General features: G+C 51.5%; 1 protein-coding gene and 1 long non-coding RNA gene across 4 annotated transcripts in view; one reads left to right on the forward strand and one right to left on the reverse strand.

Moving 5' to 3' along the window:
* The window catches only part of CTIF (cap binding complex dependent translation initiation factor), a 273319-nt gene that overhangs the window by 158153 nt on the left and 96087 nt on the right, over positions 1–19079 (forward strand). The gene's annotated exons all lie outside the window — the stretch shown is intronic.
* On the reverse strand, positions 7489–8662 carry LOC132533020 (uncharacterized). Its single transcript, XR_009544902.1, has 2 exons — positions 8596–8662; positions 7489–7792 (listed from the first exon to the last, which is right to left on the reverse strand). It is a non-coding gene; the product is annotated as an uncharacterized LOC132533020 (long non-coding RNA).

Genomic DNA, 19079 nt, shown 5'->3' on the forward strand with positions numbered 1-19079 from the left:
TTGCCGGCAATGAACACAATTTTTAAGTTTTTTGTTTTGTTTTTGAGGGAGGGAAGGCGAGAGAGAGAGTGAGAGAGAGAGAGAGAGAAAGGGAGAGGGAGAAGAAAGAGAATTGCTAGTCACAGGCCCTGGAGTTTCAGAGAGAGGATAGATTGCTGGTGGTTAGAAAAACCAAGAAGACTTCCTGGAGGAGGCAGAACATCAGCTGTCTCTTGCATGGGGTCAGATGGAAGTCAGGGGAAGGGGGACCCCAAGAAATAAGTGGCAAAACAGAGATACAGATGGGTCCTGCCTGACGTGGTGTTTAGGGACAAGTTGGCCTGACCACAGTGGTCTATGCTGAAGGACTAAAAGAGTGGGTGAATTGGGAAGGTCAGTCTTAGATGGGGGTGGGGGGTCTGGAAGGCTGGGGGAGCTTGGAGGCCTGCTCTGGCTACATCTGTGACTGCATTGCATGCTAGACTAGGAGGGGACATGCCAGGTGCAAGGGACCCAGGGCTGGGGCTGGCAGACAGGTCCAAGGAGCTTTGGGAAGGAAGATGAGGCCAGAAGACGGAGGAGGAGAGAAACTGAGTGTGTGTTTCTGTCCATGGCCCATAGGCTCATTCTCTGCCTCTTCCTGTGATGGGATCTCCCTGCTGACTTGAGCAGAGGAGAAAGGAAGACTTGGGGTGAGGTGGGCAGGCAGACAGGGCTGGTTGTTGTCCCATAACTCCGGGTCCCCCAGAGTTGGAGAGTGCCCACAGGGTGGGTGGTCCTGTGGGCAGTTGGGGTGGCCTGGCGCCTAGGGGCGCCTGCCACGAAGCCTCCCCCTCTTCCTAACCACCCCCCTCCCATGCCCTGACTGTATCGCCCTTTCCTCCCTGGGAGTTATGAAAACCTGCAATTACCCAGCAGCTCCTGGGTGGGCGCCTCCAGCCCAGCTCTTCTCCCTCCTCCCTTCCGAGACCCACTGAGGCCTTGGGCCGGGCCAGGGCAGGGAGCAGATTCTTCTCCCATGGTCCTCCCCACCCAGCCCCAGAGGCTGTGGTGAATGAACTGGGCAATTGTGCATTCCCAGCTCACGGCAAGGATGCTGCCTTCCCAAGCCCTGGAACACACAGTCCTCCTACTCCTGTGTCGGGGAGGATAGAGAGCTGGACCGTGTGGGGCAGCTCTGAGCAGAGTGCTGCCCCACCCTGGCTGCCACTGGGGGTGGCGTCGATGTTGTATTCTTGCTGGCTCTTCCAGAAATAGAGAGACACCTGCAGCAATGCTTCCCTGCCCTGGAAGCTTCTCCCTGCAGGTGGGGACTGGGAGCTTGAACTTGGGTCTTTGTGCATTATAACATGTGCTCTCAGTTAGATGTGAAGCTGCCTGGCCCTCTTTTGACACACTTGCTACCTGGCCTGCTGTCTTTCTTCATGCGAGAGCAGTATTGGAGGGTGGGCGTGTAGAGAGAAGGGAAAGCATAGACTGGGCAACTCTGGGTCTGAAATTGGCTTCGTGAACAAAAGACTAAGAGCAGCCCAGCCAAGGTGCCTTCTTGGGGATGGTGACGCTGGGCCAGCTTTGGCAAGAAGATCTGGCTGGCTGGGCAGGTGGTCTGAAGCTGTGTCCTGCTCCCTGAGGGATGGTAACACTCAGCCTTCTGCTCTCTGTGAACATCTAAACTATCAAGGCCAAGCAGTGGTGCACCTGGTGAAGTGCACACATTCTAGTATGCAAGGACCTGAGTTCAAGCCCCTGGTCCCCACCTGCAGGGGGAAAGCTTCACAAGTAGTGAAGCAGTGCTACAGGTGTCTCTCTGTCTCTTTGCCTCTCTATCTCCCCTTCTCAATTTATCTCTGTCTCTATCCAATTAGAACAGAGTCAGGCTGGGCTGTGGCACACACATTACCATCGTCAAAGACTAGGGTTTGATCCCCCAGCCCTGCCTGCAGAGAGGAAGCTTCACAAGTGGTGAAACAGTGCGGCAGGTGTATCTCTTCTCTCCCTGTCTCTCCCTCTTCTCTCCACTTTTCTCTGACCTATCAAATAAAAAGAAATGCTCTGAGGGAGGGGAGGGCTATCTCATGAAAATAAATGCAATCTTAAAAAGTAGATGAATAAAAATAATTCAGTCTTACGAATGAAATACAGAGGAGTAAACTTAAATAATATAACGGAGAAATTAAGTATAAACTGTTTATGTAGTATGCTGTTTCCCTTTAAGCTGCAGGTATCCTTAGATATTGGTATTCACTTTGATTAATGATAATAGCTGAAAGGGGCTGGGAGATAACACCCTCTCCTTCTCTCTGCATCTTTCCTCCTCTCTCTGTCTCTCACCATCTCCCATCTCCCACCCTCACTGCACTACCTGCTAGCACCACCTTCACAGCAGAGCCTGGATCTGCCCCCTTCGCCCCACCCCTGCCTCTGCCCCTCTGGAGGAGCGGCCCGTCTATTACCCCAGTCCTGCTTTGCCCTGCCCTTCCTGGATTTTTTTCCCTCTCTTCTCGTTTGTGGTGGGTGCTTTATTTTTCTTCTTTATACAGAGAGAGGGCAGACAGAGAGATACCATAGACAGATACTTGACACAGACGGAGAGATACTACCAGAACTTCCCCAGTGCCATTACTCGTCCCATGTGGTGCTAGGGCTCAAACCTGGGCCACACACATGCCAAAGCATATGCCCTCCCTGGTGGACTGTCTCTGGCCTTGGGTCTGCATTTTTTAATTATTTTTTATTTATTATCTTTATTTATTGGATAGAGACAGCCAGAAGTCAAGAGGGAGGGGTGGTAGAGAGGGAGAGAGAGACACCTGCAGCCCTGCTTCACCACTCGTAAAGCTTTTCCCCTGCAGGTGGGGACGGGGGGCTCGGACCCGGGTCCTTGCGCATTATAATACATGTGCTCAACCAGGTGCGCCACCACCCGGCCCCTGAGTCTGCATTTTTTTCTACCCATTTATCACTGAGGTTCACTGCCTGCACAGCTCAGGACCCCATTCACTGACCATCCTCTGGGCTGCACTCCACCCATCTCAAAGACCAAACCTGGAAGAACCCCATCTGTCAGAATGCCTTAGGAAGTGCAAGGAGTGATACTCATGGGGTGTTATTGCCCTGGACCTGGGTGGGCAGGGTCACAACTCTTGGGCAGCCTGGGTCAAAGCGTCTTCAGGGACAGGAGACTCCGTTGGTCAGAGGAGGCCCATCAAGGGTAAACCCCAGCATTGGTCACCTAGTAACAGTGCTGGAGCTAGTGTTATGCCCATGCTTGTCACGTGGGGAAACTGAAGCAGAGCAGGACCTGGATTCAGGCCAACTGAAGTCCAGCTCTGACTACCCCCCTTAGGATGTTCACAGCCTCCCCTCTCAACCTGGCCCCCAACTGGCTCCTTGAGACCTCTTCCCGCCAGCCTTCCCTGTGTGTCTCTCCCGCCAGGCCTCCTCATCTCCCTGGCCAGGCCCTGGCCTTCCATACTGGGCCACCATGCCTCCTCACAGAAGCCCCAGGTCCTCTGCAAGGCTGGCTCAGGTCCTCCGAGCACCATGCCACCCCCCACAGGGGCCTTAGTTTCCCCTGGCACTGAGACCTGCAAGCCCTCCTATCCTTGGCCTTGACCATCAGTGGTCTCCTTGCTCCTCTGGGCCATGGGGCAGCAGGTCAGGCTCTGGTTTCAGCAGCGGGCTCAAGTTTGTAACAGCTAAATGCTCCCCATCTCACCCAGTGCTCATGCTGTGCAGGGTTGAGCCTGGGGAGGAGCGGCAGGAGGAGTGCGGAGCCCGGAGCAGCGGGGGAGAAGGGGACTTGCAGACTGCAGAGCCACGGCAGGGGTGGCCCCAGTGGAGTTCTAGAAAGCCCTTCCACTCGTCCCATCTAGCTTCAAGACTGGGAGGATCCCTTGGCCTCTTCCCCAGCCGCCCACGTTCTCGCTGTGTGGCCCTGGCACATCCTCTTCCTTCTCTGTGCCTGTTCTTTCAGCTGCGAGCTGGGGAGAGTCATGTTTCCTTGTGGGGCCTGGGAGGAGGCTTAGCAGGAGAGCACAGGTCTTGTGTGCGGGGGACCCTGGGTTCAATTGCGGCGTCAGGTTCAATCCCATCGTCACTCAGAAATCAAAACTGGGGGCTGGGCAGTGGCACACGTGGATGAACAAACATGCTAGGATCTGGGTTCAAGCCCCCACTTTGCACCTGCAGTGGGGAAGCTTCACTAGCAGTGAAATAGGTCTGCAGGTGTCTATCTTCCTCTCTCCCTCTCTACCGCCCCCTCCCCTCTCAGATTCTCTCTGTCCTAGCAAATAAAAACAGAAAGGAACAAAAGGGAGAAAAACGGCCACTCTGAGCAGTAGATTTGTCATGCAGTCACTGAGCCCCAGCAGTAACCCTGGTGGCAAAAGGAAGGAAAGAAGGAAGGGGAGCTGGGTGGTGGTGCACCTGGTTGAGAAAACCTGTTACAATGCACAAGGACCTAGGTTCAAGCCGCTGGTCCCTGGCAGGGCAATCTTTGCAAGTGATGAAGCAGTGCTGCCGGTGTCTCTCTCTTTGCCTCTCTGTCTCTCCCTCTTTTCTCTGAATTTCTGACTGTCTCTACCCAATAAATAAAGATAATAAAAAATTTTTAAAAAGAGAGAAAGATGGAAAGAAGAAAAATGAAAAAGAAAACCAATACTAATAGTAACATTTTTATCAATCTATAAAATTTCAGGGAGAACTTGTTTTCTTGAATTCTTTTTTTTTTTTTTTTGGTGTTGGGAGTCAAACCCAGGGCCTCATGCATGCAAGGCATGTGTGTTACACTGAGCTATAATGTCTTTATTTACTTATTACTGTCGTGTCATGACTGGGGCTTCACTGTTCCAGGCAGGGCAACTTTTCCAGATAGAGACAGAGAGGAAAAGACCAAAGCTGCCTCCAGCATGGTGGGAACCAGGCTGGCACCTGGTCACACACATGGCAAAGCAGTGCACTGTCACAGTGAGTTATTTTTACTGGCCCTGGAGCACAGCACCTTGGGGCCATGCAGACATCACTTAATGTCAGTTCCTCTCAGATGGTGACGATGATGATAATGATGATGATTAGAAAAGTGAGCTGGGTGATGACAGAGAACTTAGTGGGGTTTGTATTGTTATGAGGAAAACTGAGAAATGTTATGCATGTACAAACTATTGTATTTACTGTCGACTGTAAAACATTAATCTCTTAATAAAGAAATAAAAATAATAAGAAAGAAAGAAAAGAAAAATGAGCTGGGGCCCCAAGAGGTGTCTCCATTGGCCTGCTGGCTCACAACTGGAGGGGAGCTGCGGACCCTCTCTCTAGCTGTCGTCATTGTCCCTCCCTCTTCTCAGTGCCCAGTGCCAAACAGTGGGTGATGCAGGTCTGGACTGTCACCAGAAAGTCACCAGTACCCACCCTCAGCCCTAAGTGGGGGGCGAGGAGGGAGGTGAGAGGTCAGCATTTGGGGACAGGCTCACCAGGCTGGGCTGGGAGCCTCTGTCCCTCAACTGTCCTCCATGGCCCCCTCCCAGGTCTTCCAGATGCTTGGTAGGGATGAAGAGCCAGTCATGTTCCCCTCCCCTCCCCCCAGGAATGAGCGAGAGACTCTGGCTACAAACCAGTGGAGACCTGCCACCACCCGATACACAAACCCTTCTGAAGGCCCCACACCTGAGCTGCAAAACTCTGGCCATGTGGACACACCAGGGAGGGGATGTCTCCTGGGTGTCACACAGAGGGTGAGAGCACTGTGCCCAGAGTCCTGGCTTGACCCCTCATGCCATCCATCCCCAATGAGACAATGACAGCAGGTACAGGCCCTCGATCTGGGCCAGGCACCAGGCCAGATGACAGCCCATGGAAGCCTCAGAACCTTGAGCAAACTCCACTTGATATGCCATCATCATCCACCCCCTTTTTTACAAATGAGAAACTGAGGCACTGATTTATAAGAGCCTTGCTTGCCAGCAGAGAGCTGAGAAGTGCCAAGTTCTGGGCTGGTTTAGAACCCGGGATGCCTTCCAGAGTCAGGCTTTCGCCCCATGAGATTAAGACCTCCACCCCTGGGCATGGAATAAATACCAGCTGGGAACAGAGGGGCCAGTGAACCCCTGAGACTTAGGTCCAGAGCTGATCCCACATTCAGCAGTCTCAAGAGCCACTTGGGTGGTTTCTCCTTTTCTTCCATTCTGTGCTCTAAGGTTCCTTTTCTTCTCAGTGGGAGATGTCAATTTTACCCACAGTGGACAGTGGACAGTGGACAGTGGCAGGGAGTCAGGGCTGGCTCTGGGGGAAATGTATGGAGGTGGTGTTGGGCAAGTTTGTCTGGGAGACTGTTCATCTGGTTGGAGCCTGAAGACCTTGCTGGGAAGGTGCTCAGCCATCTAGCATTCACCTCGATTCCTGGGAAGGTGCTCAGCCATCTAGCATTCACCTCGATTCCTGGGAAGGTGTTCAGCCATCTAGCATTCACCTCGATTCCTGGGAAGGTGCTCAGCCATCTAGCACTCAACTCTATTCCTGGGAAGGTGCTCAGCCATCTAGCACTCAACTCTATTCCTGGGAAGGTGCTCAGCCATCTAGCACTCACCTCTATTCCTGGGAAGGTGCTCAGCCATCTAGCACTCAACTCTATTCCTGGGAAGGTGCTCAGCCATCTAGCACTCACCTCGATTCCTGGAGAACAGTCCTCCACACCCACACCTGAGACTCTTTTTTCACATTTTCTTTTCTACATTTATTTTAGATAGAGGCGGGGAGAAATTGAGAGGGAAAAAGGGAAGGGAGGAGCATTACTCTGACCTAAAACCCATTCCTCATAGCTGATACTTTTAATCATCAGCCTCTCTCTGCTTATTCAGGCCTGGGACTCGTCTTTAGACACAAAGCAAGAGGGGCCAGGCGGTGGTACACTTGACTGAGCATACATGTTACCATGCACAAGGTCCCGGGTTGAAGCCCCTGGTCCCCACCTTCAGGGAATGAGTTTTATGAGTGGTGATCAGTACTGCAGGTGTCTTTCTCTCTCTCTCTCTCTCTCTCTCTCTACCTCCTCCATCCCTCTCAGCTTATGTCTCTATCCCAAAAAAAATGAATAAATAAATAAAAATTTAAATAAGATAAATGAATAGAGAGATATACTGATGATAAAGGCATAAGCTATGAGTAATGGGTTATAGATCAGAGTAACACTGCAAGTGTCTTTCTCCCTTTACTTCCTTTCTCCCTCTCAATTTATCTGTCTCTATCCAAAATAAATAAATATAAAAGGAAAAATATGGAAAAGTAATTAAAAGAGACCAGTGGTGATGCACTCGCTTGAGAGCACGTTACAGTGAGCAAAGACCCAAGTTCAAGCCCCCAGTCCCCACCTGTGTGTAAGGGAGCTTCACAAGTGGTGAAGCAGTGCTGCAGGTATCTCTCTTTCTCTCTCCTTTTCTGTCTCCCCTTCTCACTCTGTCTATATTCAATAAATGAATTAACAAATAAAATAAAAAGTCATAAAAGAGACAAGACCAAAGGAAAAGCCAGTTAATAACAGAGAGAGAGGGAGATGAAACAGAATTCCAAGAATTCCAAATGAGAGAGCCTGAAAGCAGTGATTGTTGTTTTCCTGTAGCTTTCAACACCTTATATAGTCAGACTGTAGCTTGCATTTTTGGGTGTCCCTGGTGCCAGAGCCGCCACGGAATGGTGCTGTCATCTTGAACAAGTCCTGTGAAGCAACTGTGCCATTCTTCCGGGGCTCACAGCAGCGAGTGAGCAAGGAGGCGGTGCTGCCAGGTGGGGAGGGTTAGCGTTCGCCTTTGTTCAGAGCACCCTGCAAGATCATGTGAAACGCCAACCTTATAATTTACTCCCAACGACATATCCATCGAAAAGCAGCGTTGCCCTTAAAAATAGCTTCTTCAGTGTCGCATCCCAGAAAAGAATGGAAATAGTTCCTAGGTCCCTGAGGGTGTTTGCCAGAGGATCCTGTGGGTGGGGTTCTCCAGTCTGTAGAAGTCAAGCTGAGCTGCAGCCCAGCTTACTGCCTCAGTTTCCACAGGTGTGAAAGGAAGCAGAGACTGGAGAGAGAGCTCACTGGGTAGGATGCCTGCCTTGGCACACGAGAGGCTCAGGGTTGAGTCTGGTACCACATGGTCCTATGGTGTCTCTCCCTCTTTCTGTCATAATGAAAACTCCACCTGGGAGCAGTAATGTTACACATGCTTAAAGCCCAGTTCCTGCAAACAAGGAGGGGTGGGTGGGGGAAGATGAGGAAGAGAGAGGAGAAGGAGGAAGGAGAGGGAGGAGAAGGAGAAGGGGAGGAGGTGAGAGTGAGCAGTATAGCACAGGACCTGCATACCTAACCCAGGTTTGACCTTCAGCTCTCCCCCTCTCTCCCCTGCCCTCTCAATTTCTCTCTGTCCTATCAAATAAAATAACATAAATAACTGAGAGAGAAAAGCACAACAGAGACACCTATCATACTTCTCACCACTTGTAAAGCTTCCCCCCGCCTCGCAGGTGGGGACTGGGGACTTGAACCCAGGCCCTCAGGCATATCAATATGTATGTTCTACCAGGTATGCCAGCACTAGTCCCCTCAGCTCTTTCCATGCTTGTGAAGGCTCCACTCACTGGGCTCAGGAAACTCATGCTACCCTTATGCCCCAGGACTGGCCACTGGCTGGTGACAGGTTGGGGTGAGTCTGAGGAGTCTTCACCCTTAGTTATTGTGGCAGGAGGTGTGGGGAGAGGCGTGGAGGCCCCTGTCTCTGCTGTGTCTCTCTCAAGTTGTCACCCACCAGCCTCCATTGTTGACTTGCCAGAAACCATGACGATGATGGCTGATGATGGTGATGTGATAGTCAGTCGCATGATGGATTATCTGGTCCTTTCATTCCTGCAAGTTTTGCAAGTTTACTTGTTGGCTCTCTACTGTTAGGGACAGTCTCTCGCTGGGGTTGATTGATTGATTGATTGTGAGTGACATAAAAAGACAGACAGAAAGTGGAGACACCTGAAGCATTGCTCCACTGCTCGTGAAGCTTCCTCCCTGCAGGTGCGAACGGAGGGGCTCGAGTCCGAGTCCTTGAGCATGTAGCATGTGCATGTAGCATGTGCATGTAGCATGTGCTGCTACCAGGTGAGCCATCACTGTCACCTAACCGCTCTGGTTGTTTTTGTTTTATTTACTTAGTTAGTTAGTTAGTTAGTTAGTTAGTTAGTTAGTTAGTTAGTTACAGGGAGGCACAGAGTGAGTGAAAGAGACCACAGCACAAAGCTTCCTTCAGTGTAGTGGCCGGACTCGAGCCTGGGACACATACACAGCAAAGCAACGCTCCATCCAGGCCTCTGGCCCCTCTGGCTGTCTTTAAACTTGCCGTTCTGAGTTTTATGACCCCAGAGTTTGAGAGCTAGGGGGCACATGTTCTTGTCATGTTGGGGGTCTAATCCACCCTGAATACACACTCAGCAACCACTGAAGGCCATTCCCTGGAAGCTTCTTAGCTGCCTGTGCTTTGGAAGGTTCCAGCCCGCGAAGCTATCTGGGAAGCCGTGGGACATGGCTGGGCTGGCTCTGGGGTCCGAGACACTCCTGAAGCTTGGCTTGTCTGGATGTACCACTTGCATTTGTTATTGTTGTTCTTACTCAATTATTTATATTGATTTATTTTCAGATAGAGACAGAGACAAAGGGAGAGATGAGGGGAGACAGAGAGGGAGAGAGAACAAAGCACCTACAGCACTATTCTACTACTTGTGAAGCTTCCCCTGCAGGTGGGGGACGGGGGCTTGAGCCTGAGTCCTTGTGCATTGTAATGTGTGTGCTCACTGGTTACACCACTGCCCAGCTCCTGGACATGTGGGTTTTACCAGCCCTGCCTGAAATATGGGCCTGAGTTAGGCCCTGCTCCAGATGACTCCATTTTACATTTCCTCTACTTCCATGGCTGGGAAAAACAGACAAGACCCTTCAGGGATGGAACCCACCTGTCAGTAAATAAATCTCATGTCTCCAAGGACAGAAGTGGGAATGTCATGGCTGATGGAGGAGGGCCACGGGGGAAGGGGGGGACAGCAGTGTCTTCCCTGAGAGAATGAGAGCTCTGCATGGTAGACGGTGCCAGTGGCCAGCTCGGGGTGCCCACAGTTTGGCCTGCAGGCTGGCTGAGACCCAGGAGGGCTTCTAGGAGGAGGAGATGCTGATCTCAGATGGAGAAGGTCATGAACAGGAGGTCTCATAGGTAACTGGAAACTGACACCTGCCATGACAAGGAGCTTGCAGCCATACCAGGCAGTCCCCTGGGGCAGCCCGGCCTTTGAGGCTGACTGTCCTTCCCCTTAGTCAGGGGACTCCATGGCTCAGAAACCCACAACAGGACGGTGTAATGAGCCAGCACCTTGCCACTCTATAGGGAGGATGTCATCTTATTTGTCCTCAGTTGACTGGTGAACACACTGAGACCCCAGAGAGAGTCAGGAACTTGTCCAGGGTTGCACAGCTAGAATCACAGAGCCTGGATTCGCTGAATTCTGGGTCCCGCTTCTTAAGTCCATACTTGGAATTGTGACAGCCTGCCACTTCTTGGTAACTAGCCTGGAGGTCTGGGGAAGCAGCTTCTGCCCTGCCAGCTGTGAGGGGGTGTGGGAGGCCACGCCCCTAGCCAGTCCTCCTCAGTACTTTAGGAAGTGGGTGGGAGCGGGCAACATCTCAGGGCACCCGGGGCTGCTATCTGCCAGCTCAGCAAGGGCGGGGGGAGAGGGGGCTGCCCAAGGCAGACCTCAGAGGCCGCAGGGCAGGGCCAGCCAGGCAGAAGGGAGGCCTTTGCCCTGGAAACACACGTGCCCTGACCCTGACTTCACATGTGGGAGGCTCAGGGTTCTGGGAATGCCTGGTTCCCCAGGAACAGAGAGGCCTCGGGTTCCAGGGGCCTTGGTTCCTCTGAGGCTCCTGGAAATGATCAAATGACCACTTTGGGCCCACCTGTGACCCCATCATGAATGCAGAGGAGGTGGGGACCCACCCGTGGGGTGGGGGGATGCTATTCCCATTCTACAGGTGGGAATGTGGAGGCACTGAAAGTCCAGAGGGCTGAAAGATATCAGAGCTGCCCAGCAAACAGGTACCCCATCTGGGGATTTCTGGGGAGTCTGAGAAATGCCTCAGAAATGTCTGAGGGTTGAGTGAGACTGAGCCCCTTCTCATCTGTGCTGACCCAGAATGGAGGCAGTGGGGATGGGCAGCAGCCTGCCTGAGTCTTCCCCACGGCGTAGCCAGAAGGCCCCTCAAAAATTCACCCTCCCTGAGTCCCCCCACCCCCATGCATGTGGCTCCTGTGGTTTTGCCCAGACGCCATGGAGCCGGGGCCGGAGGTTGGCCCAGAGCTGTGACCTGACCCTTGCAGACTACCCTCTCTCAACTTGTGCTTCCAGCCCACAGCTCTCCTGCCCCCCCACCCCCCCACTTCAGCCCCGATCTGGGGGCCTCCAGGTTTGGCTCACTGGTTTCACACTGTGCCAGTTGCCTGAGGTCTTGAGGTCCCTGGAACAGGCACCAAAACCTAAATGCCGGAGAGCATGGGTATTGAGGCCACATGTTCTAGCGTGCTTCAAACCCAAACACTGCCTCTCCTGAGCCCTGTGGTCTCGGCCAAGTGTGCAGCCTCTCTGAGCCTCAAGGACCTTGTCATCTGGCTTCCAGCAGCCACTCCCGGTACCAGCAGCATAGCTCAGTGGTAGAGCTCAGGAGTTACATGCATGAGGCTTCAGGCCTTGATCTCCAGCACCCAATATGCCAGAGCTGAAATGTGCTCTGGTCTCTGTCTCTCTCTTCTTTCACTACATATGTATGTATGTGTGTTTATGTGTATGTGTGTGTTTATATGTATGTGTGTGTTTATGTGTATGTGTGCATGTGTATGTGTGTGTGTTTATGTGTGTGTTTGTGTATGTGTATCTATGTGTATGTGTGTATTTATGTGTGTGTTTTTATGTGTGTTTATGTGTATGTGTGTCTATGTGTATGTGTATGTATTTATGTGTGTGTGTGTGTGTGTGTGTGTGTGTGTGTATGCTGGGACCTGGAGATAGCTCACTCGGTAAATAACTTTTTTTTCTGCTTTGGTATCACACGATTCTTTTTATAAGTGATTTAATAAGGGCTTACAAGATTACAAGATCGCAGGGGTATAATTCCACCACTCCCACTACAAAAATGTTGTGCTCCCCCAGGATAACCACCAATATTCTCAGTCTTAGAAACAGATTGGATTTTTTTTTTTTTTGCACATTCACGTGTTTCAGTTCTCTAGATTCCACACATGAGTGAAACCATCAGTAGTTGTCTTTCATATCTCCCTCTCTCTGCCTCCAGGGTTATTTATTGTCACCGGGGCTTGGTGCCAGCAGTATGAATCTACTGCTCCTGGCAGCCATTTTTTCCATTTTTATTGGATAGGACAGAGAGAAATTGAGGAGGGAGGAGGACAGAGAGGGAGAGAGACAGACAGACACCTGCAGACCTGCTTCACCGCTCATGAAGTATCCCCCCTGCAGGTGGGGAGCCGAGGGCCAAACCCAGATCCTTGTGCTGGTCCTTGCACTTGGTACTATGTGCACTTAACTAGGTGCACCAACGTCCCGCCCCTTATCTCTTTACTTGTTTCACTAAGCATAATCACCTCTAGTTCTATCCATTTTGTCCCAAAGGACACAGTATTATCTTTTTTGATTGCAGAGTAGTAATCTATGGACTACATATCCTATAACTTTTTTAAAAATACATTTTACTCATTTTACTTATCTACTAGATAGTAACAAGAAGAAGTTGAGAGGGAAGGGAGAAACAGAGAAGAAAGAGATACCTGCCACACGGCTTCACTGTTTGTGAAGCTTCTCCCCTTCAGGTGGGGACTAGAGGCTTGAACCCGGGTTCTTGCACATGGTGACATGTATCCTCAACCAGGTGCCCCACTGCCTGCCCCCCCCCAACTTCTTTATACAATCATCTGTCGATAGGCATCAAGGTAAAAAGCACACACTTTACTGTGGGCAAAAGTACCGTGCACAGCAACTGAGGAAGCACCATGAATGACAAAATCATGCTGTCATCTGTGTCTCTTTGTCTTTCACTTCTCATCACTGTGTGAAATGAAAAGGAAGAAAGAAAGAGCCCTCCAGGTACAGCAGAATCTTACACAGGTACGGCCCTGGGATCATACATAAAGGGCCAAGCTGGGAGGGTCTTCGTTTCACTAGTCAGATAAATGCATCTTATTTACTTATGTACTTATTTTTATTGCCTCCAGGACTATCACTGGTTCCAGCACTACCAATCCACTGCACCTAACAGCCATTTCCTCCTCCCCCCCCCACCTTTTTCTTTCTATTTTATTTGATAAGACAGAAAGAAATCAAGAGGGGAAGGGGAGTAACAGAGGGAGAGAAGAAGACAGATACCTACAGACCTGCTTCACGACTTGTGAAGCTCCCCCCCAGGTGGGGAGCAGGGGCTCAAACCCAGGTCCTTGCAGATGGTAATGTGTGAGCTCAGCCAGGTGCACCACCACCTGAATAAGTACATTTTAAAACTGCCACAGTCCCCTATGGTTCACTAGGAACCATGCAGGACCAAACAAGGACAGGCCTCTGTGCCGTGGTCAAGCTTGTTTCTGTCCCTGTGGTCCCTGGCTCAGCACCTGTCCCTCCAGATGGACCCTGTGCTCCAGGAGTTCATGGCCTTGTCAGCATCATCAGCACATATGTCCAATGCCTGGCCCCATCCTAGGCAGGTGACAGGACTAGCGGGGTGGGAATGTGTGAGTGCCTGCCCAGACGCTGAGGGCAACTCAGAGCAGGTTCTGGCCCATCTGGAGGAAGTGGGTGTGTATGAGGGTGGACAAGAGTCTCACCCTGAAGTGCTGTCCCTGTCACACTGGGGCCTGGGAAGCAAATGGGTGTTCCTGGAGCCTGGGGGCAATCAGGGAAGGGGGAGGGCTGCTGATAGGATCCTTGGGGACAGCTGGCCAAGCTGTCACTTTCCCACAGCTTCCCTCAGGGTGTGCTTGGGACTGTGTGGCCTGGGAAGCCCACTGAGGGACAGAGTAGCACCTCAAAATGTGTCCCATGGGACACTCAGTGGACAGGCCTTTCCCTGCATCTGTCATTCACTCATTCATTCATTGGCAGGGAGACATCCTTTCTTAATCTCAGGGAAAGAGAAGACAGACCCTCCTGTGCCCACTTCAGAGCACCCCAGAGGCCAGTCTCCCATGCTCTCTGACCCTGCCCTGCATTCCCTCCTCTTCTTGGGGACAGGTGTCTCCCCTGGAATACACCCCTGCCTTGAATCTGACTGGGTACATAGGACCATTCTGGGCAGCATGGCCTCTCTTGGGGCACAGCCAGAATTTGGGGTCCCCCACTCTAGGTCACCCACTGGGCAGTGCCTCTGCACTCCCCCATCCCCCGTGTGTTCTGGCATCATCTCCACCATCCACTAGCTGGGCAGCCCCCAGAAAGTGATGTCACCTGTCTGGGCCATGGCATTCTCATCTGTAAAGCCACCATGCTGTTATTTATGGAGCAAGGAGCAGAGACCCAGAGTGGTGGAATCACCCTGAACCACACATTCTGTGGCATATGTGACAAGGAGCCCTGCAGACTCCCCACTTGCAGGAGGGACACTTCATGAGTGATGAAGCAAGTCTGTAGGTGTCTATCATTCTCTCTCTCCCTCTCTATCCCTCCCCCCATTTCTCTATTCTTCTGGTCCCCCAAATACCAGCACTGAGTCCCTGTGTTGTAGAGAAACCTCCAACCCCCAGTTCCCAGCCTTTGAGCCCCTGGCTTCTTCTTTGTCCCATGAAGGCAGAGAAGTGGGGACCCCTTTAGAATTGAGGTGGCAGCCCCAGAGGCACTTTAGCTCCTAATAAGCACTTCCCCCTGGAGGCAAGAAACTTGAGCCCTGGGAATACTTGCAAAACCACTAGCCCCAGGAATTTTGCCTTTAGGAATTTAACAGACCTACAAATTATGTGGCCAAGTGTCCCTCACTGAGAGCCCTCAGAGAAGTCAGTGGAGCCTCGGAATATCTAGTTGGGAACAATTATAAAATTTGGGGTCGGGTGGGGGAGAAAAGCAAGAAAGAACAGTGAGCTGTTTGTCTGCCCTTGGGACTGCAACTAAAGCCATTATTTTTAAAAAAATGTGAAGTTATTCTCCTGACTCCCACCTCCCCAAATGCAGCTGCGGTGTTCTAAAAACTTCTCTTTATTTGTGTGTGTGTGTGTGTGTGTCTGTGTGTGTGTGTGTGTGTGTGTGTGTATCAGTCATGGTGTGAAACAAGACTTCTGATTTCAGAACCCAGGGAAGACAGAATCAGGTAAATGAAGGGAAAACACACTGACAGTTTTCATTCTAGAGGGAAAAAAGAAAAGGAAGGAAGAAAGGCCTTTTTCCCTGCCAACAGGTGTTGCCAGTAGCACAAATGGAACATTAACGTCGTCTCCTATACCATCTGCTGCCCCCACTGCCACCACCAGAGAGATCTCTGCAGAGTCACTGGGTTGAGATGAGCCCCCAAGGAGGAGGGGACTGTCCCATTTGCTTGTGAGCCTGCCATGCTCCGAAGCGCCTGGATCCACAAGTGCCTGCATCCCAGATCCAACACTGTCCTTTTCCTTTTTAATTTTTGTTATTTCTCTACTATTTATTGGACAGAAACAGAGAGAAACTGAGAGGGAGGGGGGATATGGAGAGGGAGAGAGAGTGAGACACCCACAGCACTGCTCCACCGCTTATGAAGCTTTTCATAAGGACCTGTGTTCAGGCCTCCCAGTCTCCATCTGCAGGAGGGAAGCTTCACAAGCAGTGAACCAGTGCTGCAGGTGTCTCTCCCTCTCTCCCTCTCAATTTTTCTCTGTCCTGTCAAATAACAGAAAAGAAAGGAAAAAATTATAATAAAGAGGGAACCTTGAGGGCAGACTCCCTGCCAAGGTTTTCCCTCCCCATGAGCAGAGGGCTGCTCCCCAAGCTAAGGGACCCTGTGACAGTCCACCACAGTCCATGGAGGTCCAAACTGCCCAACCGGTTTGCCTTCTCCAGTCTTTTCCCCCCCAGAACATTGTGGAGATATGGGGGAGTGAACCTGGACTTTGAAGCCTCAGGCATCAGAGTCTCTTTGCATAGCCATTATGCTGTCTCCCCCATGCTGGGCTACTTTTCCGTTTCAATAGATACAGAGGGAGGAGAGATACCACACCACAGCACTAGATCCACCCTTAGTGGTGTGATACTCCCATGAGACACCAGGGTCACATTCTCCAAGGCGCACACCCTACCTAGTGAGCTACCTTTCTGGCCTTCCCTTCCTCATATTTGCTTTCACATATTATGCCCAGAGTTTTACTTGCCGTGTTTATGTTGACTGTGAGCCATTATGACAACAGACATATATTGACAAGGCCTTGTCACTACCACAAGGATATGGGGTTCCAGCTCCTGAACTTCTCAGGACAGAGCCACAGAAGCTCTGTACCATTTTTCTGGTTTCTTTCTGTGTCTCTGATGCCCCAGGCCATGTAGAAGCTATCTCCAGGGTCTCCTGTTTCTCCTTGCTCAGTCTCAGTCTTGTTCTCTTTGGGGATGTGGAGTGGAGGATGTTGAGTGGGGGTGGGGGGTACCCCCATCACTGTGAGTGGGAAGCCAGGCTCCAGAGAGATGCTGGGAAAGGACTGGGCCATCCCCCTTGGGCGGGGATTCCTAGGGCCCCACAGAAATTCTAAATAAGGATGACAGGCGTCATGGAGGGAGCAGGCTTGCTCTGCCAGGGAGTTTCCAGGGTTCTCCTGTGGGTGCCTCAACAATTACTCAAGGTCTCCAGGTCCAGCCTGGAGGGAGGGGGCGCCCGTGAGCTGGAAGTCCCTGGAAACAAAGCCGAAGGAGGATTACAGAGTGTGAGGGGAGCTGCCAGCTCAGGGTGGCCAGGCTGCTGGCCTGTGGGCCTGGTGGGGCCGGCGGGAGGCCAGCCGACTGGTGACTCACCCGGTGCTGGGGCCCCGCTGTCTCCTGGGGGTCCCTGTCCTGCAGTGACCACACACTGACCTCTCCCAAGAACCCATGAGTAACCCCTGGGTTTAAAATGAGCCCCTTAAAGGATGCCATGGGGGCAGTCCAGGTTTGGGGGATACAGGGGCCCCCAGGCATCCGCAGGATTGGGGCAGCTTGCCTCTTGCCCCTGGAGTGAACTCTGCCTCCAAAGAGACAGGGGTTGGCCTGGACCACCAGCATAGGGCTTCCGCGCCACACCCAGCCAGCAGGCCTCTAGCCCTTTGCTTGCTGGTAATGACTCAGCACAGCTGGAGCAACGGGTAGCTGCCACCCTGGACGTGGTCTGTGAACCTGGATGTCAGAGGACGGAGGGCCGGCTGTGGGCCTCCACACCAGGGCCTCCCTCAGCAGGGCTTGTTGGCCCCGTGGATCGACTTGAAGCTGAGGTGGAGGCAACAGTGCAAACTGCTCCCTCCAGCCAGAGTCCCAGGAGAGGAGTCTCCTCTGAGGCTGTAAAAGTTTAGGCAGAAGGGCCAGCCAGGTAGCTTGCCTGGATAGCGCACCTGCTTTGCCAAGCGTGTGGCCCAGGTTCCAGCCCAGCCCCACACTGGAGGAACTTTCCATGTTGTAGTGTCTCTCTTCCTCTCTCTCTCTCTCTCTCTCTCTTTCTCTCTCTCTCTCTCTCCAAATCTGAAATAAGTCAGTTTAGAGCACTGAAGCCCAGGTGACAATTCAAAAAGTAATAAGAACCTAAAATGATACCCCAGGCATTATTTTTTTTAAAATCTGCCTTCCCACAAAAACCTGCACCCAGCAAAGCCTGGCAGCCTTACGTACTGGTCAGTGACTGAAGACAATCTATGCTTCTCTAGCAAGTGCATGGCTAGATATATTAGTCCCTCTCTACCATGAAGTACATCTCCATAATTAAAAAAAGGAACTATCAATCCAGGCAGCCACTTGGAGGAAGCTCTGGGAAATTATGTGGAATGGAGAGAAGAAAATCCTAGTGGGTTATACACTGCAGGGTTTTATTTATTTAGCATCTGCCAGAATTCGAGCCCAGGGCCTCATGTATGCCAGCCCGTGTTCTACCACTGAGCTCCATGCCTGGGCCCATCTAAGGTTCTTGTGATGATGACCACATAGAAATGGAAGGGAACCCGGTGTTAGCACACTCCATAGAGCACACACATTACCATGCGCAAGGATCCAGGTTCAAACCCCCATCCCTCAGGATGCAGGGGCAAGCTTTCTGTGGAGTTGAAGCAGTGCTGCAGGTGTTTCTCGCTACCTCCCTACCTCTTCCACCCCTCTCTGTTTCTCTTTGACTCTATTAAAATAAAATATTGGGCTATCAGAAAAGTCATGACCTGTTTTTCTATGCAAAAATGCATCATGGCTTTTCCCAAAGCCAATAAAAGAAAATAAAGCTGGATACTAAGTTGTTGCCAGGGGTGGGGGCTGCTGGGAGGGAGCTGGGTGTGGCTGTCCAGGACCACCAGGAGGGCATTCTGTGGGAGACAGAAATACCTGCTTCTTGGCCGTATCTGTCCTCTAGCTCTGTAAAATGCTGTCTTGAAAGGATGTGAGAAGAAAGAAAGCTAACACATGAGCTGTCCCAATTGTGACTTTAGGAAAGTAATCCCATGTTCACTGAGAAAGAACAAGGAGAAAGTGAAGGGGGGGTGGTCACTGCTTTCCCCCAGAGAGATAACCTCTGCTACCATTTCATTGTGTGCTGGCCAGATTTTTTGATGCGTATAAATACCTGCCTCAAAAATGAGCACCAGGGGGCCTACATGCTGTGATAGCTCAGCCTGCCAGAACACCAGTTTGTTTGTCTGAGGCCCAAGAGGCCACAGGTTGGATTCCTGGCACCACCCTTGCTCTGCTCTGCTCCTCTCCCCCCCCCCCATCTTCTCTCTTCCTCTTGCTCTTATATGGTAAATGCATTTCTTTTTTATCTCTTTTTTAATATACTTTTTCCCACCAGGACTTCATGCCTCTATAATTTCACCACTCCCATTGGACTTGTTGGTTTTTCCTTTTAATTTCAGATAGAGGCA

This window comes from Erinaceus europaeus, chromosome 15 (genome assembly GCF_950295315.1).
Source record: "Erinaceus europaeus chromosome 15, mEriEur2.1, whole genome shotgun sequence".
Taxonomy (NCBI): domain Eukaryota; kingdom Metazoa; phylum Chordata; class Mammalia; order Eulipotyphla; family Erinaceidae; genus Erinaceus; species Erinaceus europaeus.